General features: G+C 41.8%; 2 long non-coding RNA genes across 5 annotated transcripts in view; one reads left to right on the top strand and one right to left on the bottom strand.

The window, feature by feature from the left end:
• The window catches only part of LOC147573087 (uncharacterized), a 476,171-nt gene that overhangs the window by 64,316 nt on the left and 394,103 nt on the right, over positions 1–17,752 (top strand). The window lies entirely within an intron of this gene.
• LOC147573091 (uncharacterized) overlaps positions 1–17,752 on the bottom strand; it is a 233,878-nt gene that overhangs the window by 120,688 nt on the left and 95,438 nt on the right. For 3 of the 4 annotated variants that reach the window (XR_015245708.1, XR_015245711.1, XR_015245710.1), the window contains 3 exons: positions 13,254–13,544; positions 11,080–11,119; positions 10,265–10,602 (listed from right to left, as the gene is read on the bottom strand). This is a non-coding gene — a long non-coding RNA (uncharacterized LOC147573091). The remainder of the gene's footprint in view (positions 1–10,264; positions 10,603–11,079; positions 11,120–13,253; positions 13,545–17,752) is intronic. The other variant, XR_015245709.1, reaches the window with a different exon arrangement.

Below are 17,752 nucleotides of genomic sequence, written 5' to 3'. Positions count from 1 at the left end.
CTTGCTTCCCCTTAGCATAGCATAGCATAGCAAATGTACGTCTTCTGTAACGCACGGTAGAAAGCATTACTCAGGCATACTGGCCTTCCTGAGGCAAGATGTTAATTAATGAGACCTCAGCAAAGATGAGCAACTCTTCCAAAAGGGACACCTCCAGAGTCTCTCAAGAGGGAGAGACCAATGCCCCCTAAATGCTTTGGATGAGGAAGCCACCAGGGTCACAGGAATTTCCCACGGAAATGTAAACGGACAAAGGAAAGGCTTCATCTTAAATGTCAGCTGATAGACCAGTTATCACTCAGCACCCTCAGCAGGGATTCTTTGAAATAGGACTTGACAGACACTCTGGAGGGAGAAGGGAAAGGAAGGCACATAAGGTGATAGCAGAGAGAGAAAAGGGTGCCTAATTTCTGCTTTTAATTTTTCCTGGGGAAGTTTTCATACATTTCCCTGTCAAATCTGGGCTCGTGAGACACTTAGAAGAATGATGGCAGCTTCAGTGAAGAGAGACCCTATGTGCCAGACTCTAGACAAGGCACTCAGGAGTGTGATTTTATTTAATCCCAGCTCCCCCTGTGCCCTACCTGTGTGGCCTTGGGCAAGTTACGGCAGCTCAAGGAGATGCCATTTCTTTTTTTTAGCTGAAATACCCAACAATAATGGGCTAACACGTATTTACTATATACTGGGCATGTTTTTACATGTATTAACTAATTTAAGCTTTATAATATCCCTATAAGTAGTATTATTTCTATTTTACGAATGAGATTACTGAGGTTCAGAGAGGTTAAGTAATTTGCCCAAGGTCACATGGCTAGTAACTGAGAGCCCAGATTTGAACATAGATAAAGGCCAAGCTTTTGGTTTCTATATTGCCTCCTAACACTGAACTTATCAAACAGTGGATGCTCAGGAACATAAACTGTTAATGCTATTTCTCTAGGCTATTAAGGTGTTAATAATAGAGGAAAATTTTTTCATCAACATTATCAGTATTAGAAGTTTCAACAAAGCTATATTCAAAGGTATTCTAAAGGTATTTAATTTGGAAAATAAAAATAAGAGAACAAACTATCATGTGCTATCTACATCGGTAACACTTGGAGGATTTTAAAGCAAGCAATAGAAACCTATCCTAACACATTCAAGAAAGAATGAATTAGTTATTGAAAGGATACTTGAAAGGTCATAGAAATGAATGGGAGAGCTAAATATATATATGCTAATATATAGACATGGATGGATATATTAATCAAAAATGGGATTAAGATGGGGTAACTCCTTTCATAATGTATATATATTATCAATGTGTTTACCATATTCATGATGTATGCTTTAAAGATCTTATAATTTCATCAGAGGGACAGAAGCAGAAATTCATCAACAGTCTCAAACATAAATGACTTTGCTTCAATCACCTCCCACCCCGTGTCTTGGTTCAAGATTCAGATTGCCATGAGAGAGCTCAGATTGCAAAGCGTGGGCCACTGACTCAGCCCTGTAGCCAGGGGGCAGAGTTCAGAGCCCATGCAACACAGGGAAAGGGTAGTTCCCCAAAGGAAGTGACACAGAGCAAACCAAATAGCCAATGACAAAATACAACTACTCCTGTAACACCAAGACTCCTTCTAAGAATGACAGGACTTCATGGGAGGAGAGGTTCCCATCTAAATTTCAGATCATTGGAAGAGCTTCCAGACAGCCAGAAAGGGCTCAAATCACAGCCCTGTTATACTCCGTCAAGAGTCTGAAGTGCCTCAGACCCTCCTTGAGATTCAAGGCCAGAGCTGGCGAAGGACCTTCAAGGTACTTAAGCAGCTTCCCAAGGTGCGGCACCCAGAAGAAAATGCTAACTGGATTTATGGGGCACGTTATTGATAAACCCAATGACCATGTGTCATAATCAGTATGCCGATGGAGAAGCAAATGGCACTAAAGGCTTTGTATTAACCAGACAGACCCTGAGCGTGATTTACATGTTGAGTGCAAACTGCTCCCAGGGGTGCCCAATATGACAGGTCTAAACTGCCTCTTCTGCCTTTGCTTCTTGACTCCTTCCTCCCCGTCTGAAAGGATTCAGTAGGCAGCATGACCTTTACAATGTCATCACTGCCTGTTACATCTGTGCCTGGAACTGGACATAGAGATGTACAAATAAACCACACCCATGACTATTGCCTTTGAGATGGGACACAGCCACTGTTGGACATCGTTAAAACACTCTGGACGGAGGTATCATTTCCCCTGCCATTTCGTGAGAGCTGCTTTGATGATACAAGATTATAACATTTATTCATGTTTATCCTTCTAATACATATTAATACCCATTAACAAACAGATCATTTGCTAGAGAATTATGACTACAAAAAATGTGTAAGATGTAGTTCGCACCTTCAAGTTTCTCATAGCCTAGTGGAGAGCCAGCTTATTACAAAATGTACCAAAATAGGAGTGAAAAATCCTTGGTTCTTATCCCATTCACACCACTTATCTATCTACTCAGACTCAAGCATATCATTTACCCTTGGTTTTTTTTTTTAATGTTTATTCACTTAATTTAAGAGAGAGAGAGTGGGACGCCTGGGTGGCTCAGTCGGTTAAGCAGCTGACTTCGGCTCAGGTCACGATCTCGCGGTCCGTGAGTTCGAGCCCCGCGTCGGGCTCTGTGCTGACAGCTCAGAGCCTGGAGCCTGTTTCAGATTCTGTGTCTCCCTCTCTCTCTGACCCTCCCCTGTTCATGCTCTCTCTCTGTCTCAAAAATAAATAAATGTTAAAAAAAATTAAAAAAAAAAAGAAAAATAGAGAGAGAGTGAGAGAGAGAGAGCAAATGAGAGAGGGATGGAGAGAGAGGGAGAGAGAGAGAATCCCAAGCAGGCTCTGCACTGTCAGCACAGAACCTTACACGGGGCTTGAACTCATGGATCATGAGATCATGACATGACACAGATCATGAGATCATCTAATCAGGGGTTGGATGCTTAAATAAGTCAGTCAGAGAAAGACAGATATCATATGTTTTCACTCATATGTGGATCTTGAGAAACTTAACAGAAGACCATGAGGGAAGGGTTGGGGGAATAAAATAGTTACAAACAGCGAGGGGGGAAAGCAAACATAAGAGACTCTTAAATACAGAGAACAAAGTAAGGGTGGAAAGCGGGTGATGGGCATTGAGGAGGGCACTTGGGATGAGCACTGGATGTTGTATGTAAGCCAATTGGACAATAAATTTTATATATATATATATATATATATATATATATATATATATATATAAAGAGTTGGATGCTTAGCCAACTGAGCCACCCAGGTGCCCCTCACTTACCTTTGTTAATCCCCACTTTCCTCATCTAAAAGATACCACTAATAGTAAGTCTATACTTGTACCAAAAGGCCATTCAGAAGCTCCAACAATGGAGAGCACACAAAATTGTGTGATTCTCTGCACTCTATAAATTCAGAATGATTCTCACATTCATGTTCATTACCACACATTTCTTGAGCATCAATTATTTGCAGACTCATGCCAAAGACTTGAGATTTGAATCCTCTGTAGTGCTTTAGCCTTCAAATAAATCTATTCCTATTTTTGTTAGTTAGATAGGACTGTATAACAAAACACACTACACACTGGCTGGCTTTCCCACAGCTCAGGGGGCTGGAAGTCCAGGTGCTGGCATGGTTGGTTTCTGGTGGAACCTCTCGCCTTGGCTTGCAGATGACACCTTCTTTCTGTGTCCTCACATGGTCTTTTCTCTGTGCACACAAACTCTTGGTGTCTCTTCCTTTTATTACAAGGAAAGCAGCCTGTTGGATTAGGGCTCCACCCTTAAAGATCTCATTCAATTTTACCTCTTCAAAGGCCTTATCTCCAACTACTTTGGGGTTAGGGTTTCAACCTATGAATTTTGAGGGGACACAATTCAGTTCTCGACACTACTTAAATTGACTAAATTAAGTATTATGACAGAACAGGGAGTTGAGGGGGAAGGGACCTTCAACTTTGCCAAGGCAGCAGCTCAACATTGACATCAGAATTCAGAATTTCTCTGCACACCACAGCCCTGCCCTATCCCACAGTGTGGGCTTCATCCCCATCCTTCATCCCCATCCCACATCGTCTCACTGATGTGCCTGCCACCAGAAACCAGGGCAGTGAGCCTCTTTAAACCCAGCACAATGAAGGAGAAAAACTGGATTTCTTTTCCCAGAAGCCCTCATCAAGGCCCTCCTGGCGTTTCATTGGCCCAGACTGGCATGGGCCAGCCCATCCCTGAGCCAATCACTAAGGAGGGAAATGGACTAACCACAACTGGCTTGGATAAAACCACCTGAAGTCAGATGGATTATGTGGAGTTAACTGTGCTTCCTTTCCTCAAGTTTATATTCTAAAGAAAGAAAGGCTAAAGTGTCATCTAAAAGGGGATTCTAGGAAGGTAGATTATTCTTTTCAATTTTTCTTAACATGTATGCCCACTCTCTGTGTCCATCTGGCCAAAAAAGACAAAGTTTGGAAGTGGATTTCAAATAAAGAGATGGTTTCATGGGGAAATGAGGCAGCTACATGACAAACTTTTCACCTCTTCACTAGGGGGAGAAAGAAACTCCTTTCTGATCACCTATATGCCAGTCATTGTGTGTGTTACTAGTTCATGATCTCCTTTTATGCTCATACCATACCGAGAACACTGGTAGGATGAACATTACTCCCCCTAAAGCCAAAGCAGAGGCCCAGAAATTCAAAAAAGTGTTCAAGGTCACACAGCTAATGGTGGAATCAGAAGCAGAACACAGGTGTGTCTGGCTCCACATCCATATTATTTGCAGAACATCATGACAGACTCTTAAAGGCAGGTGAAGACTTTCCTGATTTTCTCCCTTTTATAATAGCTACAACAACAGTAATAAGTACCATTTACTGAGCACTCACTACGTGCCAGGGATTGTACAGGATATTAAAACATTATAGCAACAACAACAAAAATGTATGTAGGACTTAAATACACCTCCCCACAAAAATGAATGCACTGAAGCTTCATGGAGAAAAGCTCTTATAAAGACCATTTTAAAAGACCTGAATAGATTAAGACAAACACCAAGTTCACAAATAGGATAACTTAACATTGTAAGCATATTAATTTCCCCCCATCATTAAACCATGGACTTAATGCAGTTCTATTCAAATGTCCAGCAGAGTTTTTTGAGGAATTTGAAAAACTGATTCTAAAACATATACAGAAATATAAAAGGCATGAATATGTAAGGTAATTTTGAAAAAAAAAAACAGGAATAGTAGTAGGATTCATTTTACTGAATACTAAAACCTATTACTAAGTCACAGTAATTCTTTTTTAAGTGTGGTGTAGTCTTAGGAACAGATAAATAAATCAATGAAGCATCACAGAGATTCCAGAAATAGTCCTACATGTATAGGAGACTTGGCATTATACCCAATTGGGAAAGATTGAATTGTGTGGTAGATTTTGTTGGGAAAATTGATTCCCTGTATGAGAAAAATAAAATTGGATTCCTTCCTTCACACCTGAATGCAAAAGATAGTTTTCACTCTTATGTGGATCCTGAGAAACTTAACAGAAACCCATGGGGGAGGGGAAGGAAAAAAAAAGAGGTTAGAGTGGGAGAGCATAAGAGACTCTTAAAAACTGAGAATAAACTGAGGGGTGAAGGGGGTTGGGAGGGAGGGGAGGGTAGGTGATGGGTATTGAAGAGGGCATTTTTTGGGATGAGCACTGGGTGTGGTATGGAAACCAATTTGACAATAAATTTCATATAAAAAAAGAAGAAAATGGAGGAAATATCTTTGTGACTTTACAACTGTACAGATTTTAAAGCAAGATCTAAAAAGAGCCAGCTATAAGGGGAAAACGTGAAGTGTTCAACTGCATTAACATTGCGATTTCTGCCCAGAAAAGGACGTAATCTACACACTGAACACTTCTGTGGACCACGAGATGTGTACAATGTCTAAAACTTGGCTGGTGTTGAAATCTACAGAAACCTCTACAGCACAGCAGGAAAAAATCAGGAAACCCAATAGAAAAAAGGGTAAAGTCTATGAAAAGAAAATTAATAGAAGAGGAAACACTAATGGCTAACAAGTATATGAAGAGATACTCAACTTCATTAGTAATCAGAGAAAAGCAAATTAAACCAACAATGATACCACTTTACATCCATCCATCGTATTGGCAAAAATTACAAAGTCAGAGAACATCAAGGGCTAGGGAGAAGTGTAAACTAAGCAGCCATTCCAAGCAGCAATCTCTCAGTACTCAGGGCAATTAACTGTTCATCTACCCAACAATCCCCATGGGTGGATATGTGCCTCAGAGAAACTCTTACACAAAACCACAAGGATGCATGCGTGAGACTGTTCACCATAGTTTTCCTTGTGACAGTAAAGACTTTGAAAGTGTTCTTTCATCATTAAGGGAATGGATAAGCAAATCATAGTCTATGCATATGTTGACCCCCCAGGCCACAGTCAGAATGTACTGAATTAGATTTACATACAACATGAGGAGATGTCAAAAATACAGTGTTGAGTGGGAAAAAGTGAGGTTTGAGGTAACCTTTAAACCCATAAGTGGGTTTTACCATTTATGTAAATTAGTCAAAGCCAACTCTATATATTTTATCAATTATATACATAATTGTAAATTAACATATGAAAGGAGAACTACAGAAATCTCCATTCCATTTGCTAGAAGAAACACTTGTGGTGTGGGAGGAGCGAAAGAAAGAATGGGAGAAGGAGGAGAACATAACGAAAGGAAAGAAAATCGTGGTGAACTCGCTCTAACCAGCAAATCTGAATATATCTACTCTGTGTCCCTGAAGTACCTACCTTGCTCACCAAAAATGAGCACTGTCACATTTAATGCTCAGAAAAAACACCATGAATGTAAGTATTGATGTCGGTCCTATTTTTGTTTTAAAAACAGAGAGGGTAGGCAGCTTTTCCCAGGCCATGGAGCAAATCAGTGGAAGGTCAGAGATCTGAAACAGGCCGTGTGCCTCCAGTTCCTCACACTTAGCATCACTGTCTACCACTCGTGTTCAGAGAACTTCAGTGAAGTTCCATGTGGTAGTGCGTAACAAAGTACGAGTCTATTAATTCCCTTGCAGCTGAGCTTTCTTAGTTTCTAAGATGTCCACTAATACAGGCTTATTTTTAGTGGACTAGTAACACCTGACCAAGCAAAACAATTTCAGCTCAACAATTTCACAGCTTCTCCTGAAAAACAAACCCTAAACAAAAACTGTTTGTTGCGGCCCGTCTTTCTGCATGATGCAGCAACTTGTACTGTAGACCATCTTTTCCCAAATAAGTTGCATAAGATTTTCAGTGCCAAGTGTACAGTTATATAAGAGTCAAAATCTATAGAAACTCAATATGCCATTTTGCTTCACCGTAACGAAAGCTCCCAACAGCAAATTTGCTTTCTGAAATTATATTATAGCAAAAAAACGCAGTCTTGAAAGTTCCAGAGAACCAAATACTGGTAGCCTTAGATAATGCCTGGCACTTTGTCTGTGTTTGTTAAATGTTAAGTGGATGGGTAAAATCGATGGTTAGGTGGGTGGAGGATGAATGGGTAGATGGATGTGTGTGTGTGTGTGGGTGGGTGGATGGATGGATGGATGGGTAGATGGATGAATGGCTAGATGGATGGGTGGTTGGTGGGTGGATGGATGGATGTGTGGGTGGGTGGGTGGATGGATGGATGGATGGATGGTTGGTGGGTGGATGGATGGATCAGTGGATAGATGGATGGATGGGTGGGTGGATGGATGGATGGCTGGTGGGTAAGTGAGTGGGTAAATTACACGCATTCTTGACTTCATGGCTGGGATTTTTAGCTAATGACATAACCTACATGCTTCCATGAGTACATGAGGGTGACGACATATTTCGCCCCCTCCCCCAAAATGTCCTTGAAACTTTTAGTGCTATTTCCAGCTGCTATTTTCTCTTAACGTTCATGAAACTCATTAATCTGCCAATGACTACTGCAAAAGTACAAGCAGCCTGGAGGATGACAGCAGTGTGACTTAGTTCAAAAGCCAGCCTACGGACCCTGAAGACTTTGGAAATTGTTTCTTGTTCTTTCTTCCCCTGCATTTTTTTTTTTTTTTTTTTTTTTGCCTAGTCTTGGTGTTGGGAGAAAAGAGAAGAAAACTCATCATTAGCTTAACAGAATGTCAGTGCTTTCAAACAGAGAGAGCTACATCAGACCCTGGGCTCAGCTCTCATGTTCTTAGATGCCCTGAGAAATGTGTTTCCTTGAGGTGCCCTTTAGAGCTGTCGGTTCCATCTAACAAAGTCCTAGTCTCTGCCTCTAAATATCTAACTTGCTGCCTCCCTCCACACAATGAGCTTGCCTGCCTGCCACTGCAGTGCCCCTTACACTGGGCAAAGTCACCAGAATTCCATTATGAAATACGCCCATGATATAGACCGGGACTCAAGAGACCAGAGACTAAGAAGTGAAAAATTACAATTCGGATTCCTAAAACAATCATTTCAGTTTCCATAAAAGATTTCCCCACCGGAGCCATTTTCACTTGAGCTTTGTCCAGCACCATTAAGCAGTGTTCTGCCTGCTCACAAGTTATAAGGAGCTCAAGAGCAGATTCAGTAACATACATGCAGCTCCCTTTCATAAAACGTCTGCACCACTTTCTGCATGGTAATCCACCCTAATGGAGCCTTCATTAACCTATCTATATTGGATGAATGAACATCCCAAAGACCCCTCTCTTCAGCTTATAGAATATCTTTCTCAATTCTCAGTTGAAGCAGGACATTTCAGGATTATAGGATTATATTTTGTGAATGCTAGTTCCTGGCGTTGGGTAAGTCCCTTAACCATCCTAAGCCTAAATTTGCTCATGTGTAAAATGGAAAGAAAAATACTCGCCTTCCAGAGTTGTTCTGAAGATTTCTTCAGTCAGTCTGTAGTTTTTGAGAACCTACTCCTCTAAGCAAGACTCTAGAGTGAGGGAGTACTGGGGTCCAAAGATAACACATGAGTGTTGAGAGGTCAGGGAGTTCACAGGTGAGAGAGAGACACAAGCCAATAACTACAACGTAGTAAGTGCTAGTGTAGGAAGTAAGAAAACTGGATTTGGAGTCATTCTGTCCTGGGTTGAAATCCTGTTTCCACCACTTCCTCATTGCATGACACTGGGAAACTACTTAAACTTTCCCAACCTCATCTTATCAATGGAGATAATGATACCTCTGTCCTGATTCTATAAGGATTAAATTAGCTATTCTGGTAAAACATAGTGTCAAGACCATAAACAGTATTAAATAGACGAATACATTAAGTGTTATGGGAAACTCACAAGATGGACTGAGCACACATGAATGTGCCAAGCACGGTGTATGATATGCAAAAAGCACGTTACAAATGTTAGCCTGTATTGCTGTCTACATCAACTCTCCCATTCAAATAAGGTGATTGCTTAATTTATTTTTTTATTTTTTTTTATTTTGGAGACAGAGAGAGACAGAGCATGAACGGGGGAGGGGCAGAGAGAGAGGGAGACACACAGAATCGGAAGCAGGCTCCAGGCTCCAAGCCATCAGCCCAGAGCCCGACGCGAGGCTTGAACCCACGGACTGCGAGATCGTGACCTGAGCTGAAGTCGGACGCTTAACCGACTGAGCCACCCAGGCACCCCGGTGATTGCTTAATTTGAGCAAGACAAAGAAAGAACTAGAAATGGACCCAAGATCTTAGAGATGCAAGGCTGGGAGAAGATACCAGTGGCCAGCTGCCAGGAAATCTCATTCTGAATTCTCTAGGGCACAGATAAGCACAACTGCATTCACAAGGAACTACTGAGCCCCTGGGGTAGAGCAGGGGGAGGACAGGGCATAGCACAAATCCCATATCCACAGAGTATGAATATGGGACAACCATGAGTAATTCTAGCAATGACAATTCTTGGAAAGACAGGAGATATGCTAGGGCAAGGCCCTCTGATGAGCTGTGGCCTGGAGCAGGTGCACCTACCTGAAGACAGTCCATTATACAACGGTGACCACTGAGAACACGAGAGAAAATAGGGCTGATCTATTATTGTAGACATGGGTAATGCTGCTGTTGCACATGCTCTCCTACACATGAGACTTTACTGAAAGTTATAAAACACAAGTGTTTAAGACTCTTTTGGAGGCAAGTAGCCAACAAAACGGACTTAAGCAAAAAATTAAAATTGATTAGCTTGCCTAATTGATGAGTAAAACTTCAGGCATAATTAAACTCAAGAATTCAAGTGATCTCATCAGGAATCTGTCTTCCTCCACTTCTTGGCTGTCTTTCTCTGTCCTGTCTTCCTTCGAGAGTACTCTTCCCATGGAGAGGGAAGATAACCATAAGCAGGTTTATATCTCGTTCTTTAACGAATTCCAATCAAGACAGTTCTCATTTCCAGTAGTCGTAGTACAAGTCCCAGGATTCTCACTGGCTCTGATTGGTCCACCTTGAGCAAGGATGTTTTGATTGGCCAGGTCTGGGTCATACGCCTCTCCTTGCAGTAGGAATAGAGCTAGCCTACGTGAGCCACCTGCCCTCAAAGGAAAATAGAGATGTTATTACTCTAAGGGTCACAAATTTGTGAACAGGTAAAAACTCCAGATATTGACTACATTTTCCTGCTGTTCTTTTTCTAGGCATCCATAGAACATCTGCAAATATAGGCAGAAGTTAACCAATCTCCTAAGATGTCAGCAGGGGAAAATAGACGAACAGACTCAGAAATGTCATCACGGCAGTTAATTGTGTGAAATTTATCACCCAGATTGATCACACAGCATTTAGCTTTAAGAACATCAAGCCTCCAAATTGCTGGTTTTGGTTTTTTTTTTTTTTTTTACGACTGTGAGGCAAGGTTTACCAAAACTAGCAGATATGACTGTGACTTACAAAATGAGAAAAGTAAACAAGAAACACAATTTAATATGATTTAATAAAAGATTTGTTTCCACCACTTCTCCTGGGAACCTCGGCACATTTTCTTTTTAGAGACAGTTATTATCTCTACCTTTATTGAACAAAGGCATCGGAACCCAGCTGGTGAAGATCTGTAAAGAAAATCATTCTTTTATTAATAAGGCTGTTATTAGCAAGGGAAAAAAATCCATGTTTGGGGGTTTGCACAGAAGTTACAGGCCATTTCAAAGAAATATGGCTGACTACCACCAACATTATTTCAGGCAATTTCATGATCAAATGTCCTATTAGGTTGTTTAAAATTTTTATAGAGACTGTAAATCAGAACTATTTTCTATTTGCCCTAAATATTTAGGTGCAACAGGGAAAGCAGATCAAATTAAAGGGTATTGTGCACATTTTTTACTGGGATCTCCCAGGAATATAAATCATTCCACTTGCAGTCTGGAGTTCCTGGGTAAACATGTTGGTGAGAACAACATTCGATGCTCCTCCAGTGCTCTCATTAAAAGGATGATCTGGACATTAAAACAATAAAAAATAAAAAATAAATGGGGCATCTGGGTGGCTCAGTCGGTTAAGCGTCAACTTTGGCTCAGGTCAAGATCTCACGGTTTGTGAGTTCGAGCCCCGCATAGGGCTCTGTGCTGACAGCTCAGAGCCTGGAGCCTGCTTTGGTTTCTGTGTGTCCCTCTCTCTCTGCCCTTCCCCTGCTCCCGCTCTGTCTTTCTCTGTCTCAAAAATAAAACATTAAAAAAAAATTTTTAATAAATAAATAAATGGATGATCTGGGTAACAACAGCAGTACCAGGTTCTTCCCCATCTTCAATTTTTTTTTTTTTTTTTTTTTTTTGGTCAAGATTCAAAGGATACTACTCAAACTCTCCCCAGAGATCCTAGAGGAATAAGTTTTGAACTACTTTATTCCATTGGTTCAGCCCTGAACAATACCATGGGACAAGAATCAGAGGAAGATAGGGGGGACAGACAGAGATCTGTAGACATGCTGGAAGAAATCATTCTTTCTTTTTAGAAACAGAGAGTCAATATCCATCAAATGTTAAGTTGCATATCCCTTGATCTAGCAATTTCTGCTTACAGATTTAACCTACTGATATACTCACACATGCGCATAAAGATAGATGTTCCAGGGTACTTAATGCAGCCTTGGTTATGGTAGCAAAAGATTGGACATAATCCAAATGTCTTTCAATATGGCTCTGATTAAACAAATTACAGCACAGCCTCACAGCGGAAAACAATGTAGCCATTAAACACAATGAAATGGGCCTCGCTGAACTGAAATGGCACCGCCTCTAAGATACATTGTTAAACAGAAGAGAAGAAGGGAGATACAGAGGAACAAGTGTAGTGGAATGCCATTTGGTATTAAAAACATTTTTTTTTAACGTTTATTCATTTTTGAGAGATGGAGAGAGACAGGCAGACACAGAATCGGAAGCAGGCTCCAGGCTCTGAGCTGTCAGCACAGAGCCCGACGCGGGGCTCAAACCCATGAACGGTGATATCATGACTTGGGCCGAAGTTGGACATTTAACCAACTGAGCCACCCAGGCGCCCGCATTTTGTATTTTTTTTAATGTAAGAAAATATTTTGTTCTGTATGTTAACTCAACCAGAATTAAAATAAAAACTTAACACTAAAAAAACCAAAATATTTGTTTGTGCACACACAGAATATCTCTGAAAAGAAACCCAGGATTTGCCTCTTGGGAAGGGCCACCCTTATGTTCACTGTTATATCTTTCAGTACTCCTTTTTGAAGTTTTTACCATGTATGCATATGTAATTTTTTAAGTAAAAATTTAGACGAGGGGCATTCAGTTGGTTAAGCATCTGACTTTGGCTCAGGTCATGATCTCATTGCTCGTGGGTTCAAGGCCCGCATCGGGTTCTGTGCTGACAGCTTGCAGCTCAGAGCCTGGAGCCTGCTTCGGATTCTGTCTCTGTCTCTCTGCCCTCCCCTGCTCAAGGTCTGTCTGTCTGTCTCTCTTTCTCTCTCTCAAATATAAATAAACTTTAAAAAAATTATTTTTAAATTTAGACAAAAAGGATAATGGTGCTTTGCAATAAATCTAACAGGAAATAGAAAAGATTTCTTGAAAAAAATTACCAAAATACTCAGACATACATGAGATTTCTGAAAAAATGGAGAAGTACCTCACTTCCTTGAATACTATGAAAGACTGACTTACTGTTTCCAACCTTTCACTCCCTGCATTACAGAATTAAACATCCTTGTACCTTTGACGTTTTCTCACTGTGGGTAGAGTGTTCTTTCTGACCCATGGTTGTCAGTCTTGGTCATGTGACTTGCTATGGCCAGTAGTGTGAGTAGATGCAATAGAAGCAGAGGCTTTAAATGTGCCTCTGTGACTCTGCTTGATCTCTTGAACTTCTGCCATCGACCGTGAGAAGATCAAACCTTGCGTAGTCAATGGTCCCAGGATGAGGAGATACATACAACAGACCTGGGCCTGGAATCAAGCAAGCTGATCCAGCAGAGCCCCGCAGAATCACAGCCTACATGCAGACCTGTGAGAAAAATCATTTTCATGGTAAGCAAAGATTTGGGGGGGGCGGGGTGTATGTTACACAGTTTTATCACAGCCACATCTGACTGATACAGATGGGAAGACTAAATTACTTGCTGTGGCGCTCTCCCACCTCCTCTAGGAAATTGTTCCCGATTAACCCTACCACCACACAAGACTGTGATCTCTTCACAGCCACAGACAGATCCTTCACAACAGAAACTGTGTGTTATCACTCCCTGTGTCCCTAGACTTCTGCACAATGCCTGGCACAGGATTCTAAAAATTAAAAAAAAAAAATCTTTCTCTGACCAACCTCTCTAAAGTACTTGCCTGCATCCAACAGTTAGTCAGCATCATATCACACATACCATTAATCACAATCTGTAATCATCCTATTATTTTGTTATCTTGTCTCTCTCACTGGAACATTAACTCCCCGGAGGAAATGAATCAGTGAATTCCTTACTCTGATTTTTATAAGGCTTCAGACATCTGTTGTGCCACATTCTCCAAATTTCTTAGCCTACCCTTCAAGGCCTTGCAAAAGTTGGCCCCAAACTGTTCCCAGCCCTATCACCCAGTGATTCCCTTAAGAAATACCATGCAGTCTTTTCGCCACCCACACTTTTTCTTTTTCTGAAACATTATCCAAGATATTCCCTCTACAAATTCCCTCTGGTATGAGTACTCTTTCCTATCATTCCTGCTTATCTAAATCCCGACCATTGGTATTATTTGGGATTAGGTTCAGCTATGATTTCACTGTAAAACTCAAAACACCAGTGGCCTAAAAAAGGCAAAAGTTTATCCCTTTTGCTTAATAAACTTAGAAGTAGTCAGAATAGGATTAGAAAGCCAATCTATGGCTTCAGAGGAACAGGATCCTCCTAAGTTATTGTTCTGCACTGGGTTCCTTCCATTCCTAAACTCCCTTCCTGACCCAGAATGGCTGCTGGAGCTCCAGCTATTACATTCTCATTCTCGTCATTAGGGAACAAGAAATATGGAAGAAAAGCATGCTTCCTCCCTATAAAGAAATCTGCTCCCCCAGCCCAGGAATCATACACAACACAGTCACTTACATGTCACCCAACAAAACCTGGTTACGCAGACACACCTAGCTGCATGGGAAATTGTATTAACTACTTTGATACATCACAAACCACCACGTCCTAACACAGTAGCTTAAAACAATAAGCATTTACCCACCACATGATTCTATGTGTTGGTAATTTGGGCTCAGGTCAGCTAGGTGGTTTTTGTGGCCTTGGGTGAATACTCATGTGCCTGTAGTTAGCTGTCTGGTTGGCTGGTCTAGGATGACCTCAGCTAGGAAAGTTTGTCCCTGCTCCAAACAGGCTCCTATCGTCCAGAACGCTAACTCTGGCTTGGTCACATGGTGGTCGGGAAGGATTCCACAAGGGTGAGTGGAAGTATGCAAGGCCTCTGGAGGCCTAGGCTTGGGATTAGCACAATGTCACTTCCATTGCATTGTACTGAACAAAACAAATCACAAGTCTGGCTTGGATTCAAGAATGGGGAAAGACTCCATCGCTAAACAGGAGGTGCTACCAAGTCACCCTGCAAAAGATATGCGTACAGGAAGGGAAATAATCGTGGCGAGTGTTGCAAGCAAGATTCCAAAGAAGTATTGTCTTTCTTGGGGGTGAGGGGGATGAGCCAGCTAAAAATTAAGTATTCTGTTATGGAAGTAGAGGGGAATGGATATTGGGGAACAGCCTGCATTCTCTATGACACCAACTTTCAAAGCCAAGTTCTAAATGCACTTCCTCCTCCTGGAAGCCTTCCTTGAACCACTGAGCTAGAATTCTGGCCACGAAAGACTATCACCTGTAAGTTTTATGACTCTCTCATAACTACCCATGGAGAGATATTGGCCCATGAGTATCTGCAGAGAGTGATAGGAGGTAAGCCCTTACCTGTCCTCTGAAGCCACCATGAGCTTGGACACCATCTTTGCTGAGATCCCAACATTTCTGTTGAAACAAGTACCTTTATTATTTGAAAGTAACAAACCTTTTGTTTAAATGGCAGGAGAATAAATTTGTTACTCTTGTTTTCAGCACACCCACGAGAGGAACAAAGAATCCACGTGACCCAAGGATAACAGGTCAAATACTAAAATCTAGAAGGAATCCCTTAGCACCCAGAACATAAATAGATATACACACTCCTCATCAGAAAGGGTGTTGGAACTAGTCCATGGATACGTTAGCATTTTCTTTCTCCCTCTCTAATTCTCTTTCCTCTCTTGATGACTGGAATATAAATCAGTAGCCTAGAGTCCTTCTGGTTAACAAGGTTCTCATTTGGGAGGTTGCAGCCTAGGAGGCTATTAAAAAGAGAAAGAAAAGCTTCTTCTATAAACATTTCCTGCCAGCTGCTGAGGGCTGGAGAGGAGGGGAGGGCACCAGGGTGACAGCACAGAACAGGACCATTAGGAGAAGAAAATCTGAAAAGCAGAGTAAGAAATCTTGGTCCAAGTCTCTGGCAGATGATCCATGAATAGAAGTCTAACACACAAAGAGAACCCCCCCCCCAGGCAAGACAGACAAGAGGAAAAGAGCCTTCTACCGATCCAAATGGGCCACCGCTGTCCAAAGCACAGTGGAAATCCCTGCAGGTGCCTGCAGAATGTTTTAGAGTAAAATACTTAGGCTTTAGAAGCTGGAGGAGGGGCGGCCTCAGGCCTCAGCATCCTCCACCAACTCCTACAATAATGATAATAAGAACTTGCATTTGCTGGGTTATCACTGTGTGCCGGCACCACAATGAGTATCTTACGTGCATTAATTATCTCCACCAACCTCCGCCACAATGCCACCATGCTGGAGCTACTATTCTTGCCGTTTTATCCACAGGCCTGGTGACGCTCATAATTTGCCCAAGGTCATTTGTTTAAGAAGTGGAAGAGCCACGGTTCGATACCAGTCTCTCTGACTGCACAGGCCGTACTCTTGGACCTCTGCACCATCCTGCCCTTTTATACTGTGACGGAGTGAAAGAGGATGGGACCCAGGGGAGGAAAATGCTGCTGGAGACAGTCTTTTTCATTGAAGAACTCTCAACTTTGAGAAAAGACATCTGAAAATGCACAAATAAGAATTAGGCAACAACAACAGTGGTAATAAATGGACTAATTATATTGTACCAGGCACTGTGCTATTTTATGGACAGTATCACTTCATCTTTAGCCATAAAAAAATTGATGCTCCCATTTTAGGGAAGAGAAAACAGAGGCACAGAGAAGTCATATGGCCAGGATCTCACAGCCAAGGACCAGCAGAGCTACAATTCAAAGGCAAGTCTGAGGCCAAAGAGCAAGCTCATTTCCAGCCCCAAGGTGTCTCCCCAAGCAAGTGGGCAATTCAGTCCTTCACTGCTTCATTTTATCCTTCAAATATACATTAATATTCACTGCATTTAGACACTGTTTTAATTCCTGATATGGGAAAGGAGCCTAGAAAGAAAACCTTCCTGTTTCCATCTGACTAAAAAAGAACAGTCGCTGAGATGAAGAAGGAGTAAGGAAGGCAGACAGTGCTCTGGAGGGGGAAGATGAAAAGTTCCTAAGATCCCAACATACATAGTCCGCCCTGACATCCTTGATCGGGAAAAGCAGCTGGAGGATGGCTGACCCGGCAGTGGTTGAGGTGGGAGCTGGGACAGGGTTGGTCGGGGAGAATCCAGGGAAGAAGGGGCAAGAGTGGAATAAGGAGAAGGTTGGGGCCAGGATCATTTGTGGATGGCTGGGAGATGCTGGTGTCCAAGGCAGCAGGATGTGTCATGGTCACAGTGAGGGACACTAGAGTCACTGCCTGGATTCAAACCCAGCTCCTTTCTGTACTAGCTCTAGTTACCTTATAGTCCTTTCTCCCCTAAAGTAAGTAAGTGCCTGACAAGTACCTGACTCCATGTCTACTGCTTGGTGATTATTACCGTAACGTATCTCCAGGGCTCTGCTAAACCTGGGATTGAAACCAGGAAGGGTGAAGTCTATGGCAGCAATAAGAATAATTAACAACAATAACTTAATTTTGTCAGTATTAGTTATCTCCGCTGTGTAACAAATGACCCCCAAACTTAGTAACTTAGTAATTATCTCACAGTTTATATTGCTCAGTTTAGCTTATCTGGGTGCCTCTGGCTCAAGATTTCTCCTGAGATTGCAATTAAGCCATCAAA

This window comes from Puma concolor, chromosome E3, assembly GCF_028749965.1.
Source record: "Puma concolor isolate L17-30 chromosome E3, mPumCon1.1.hap2, whole genome shotgun sequence".
Taxonomy (NCBI): domain Eukaryota; kingdom Metazoa; phylum Chordata; class Mammalia; order Carnivora; family Felidae; genus Puma; species Puma concolor.
This window is presented reverse-complemented; position numbering and strand designations above follow the sequence as displayed.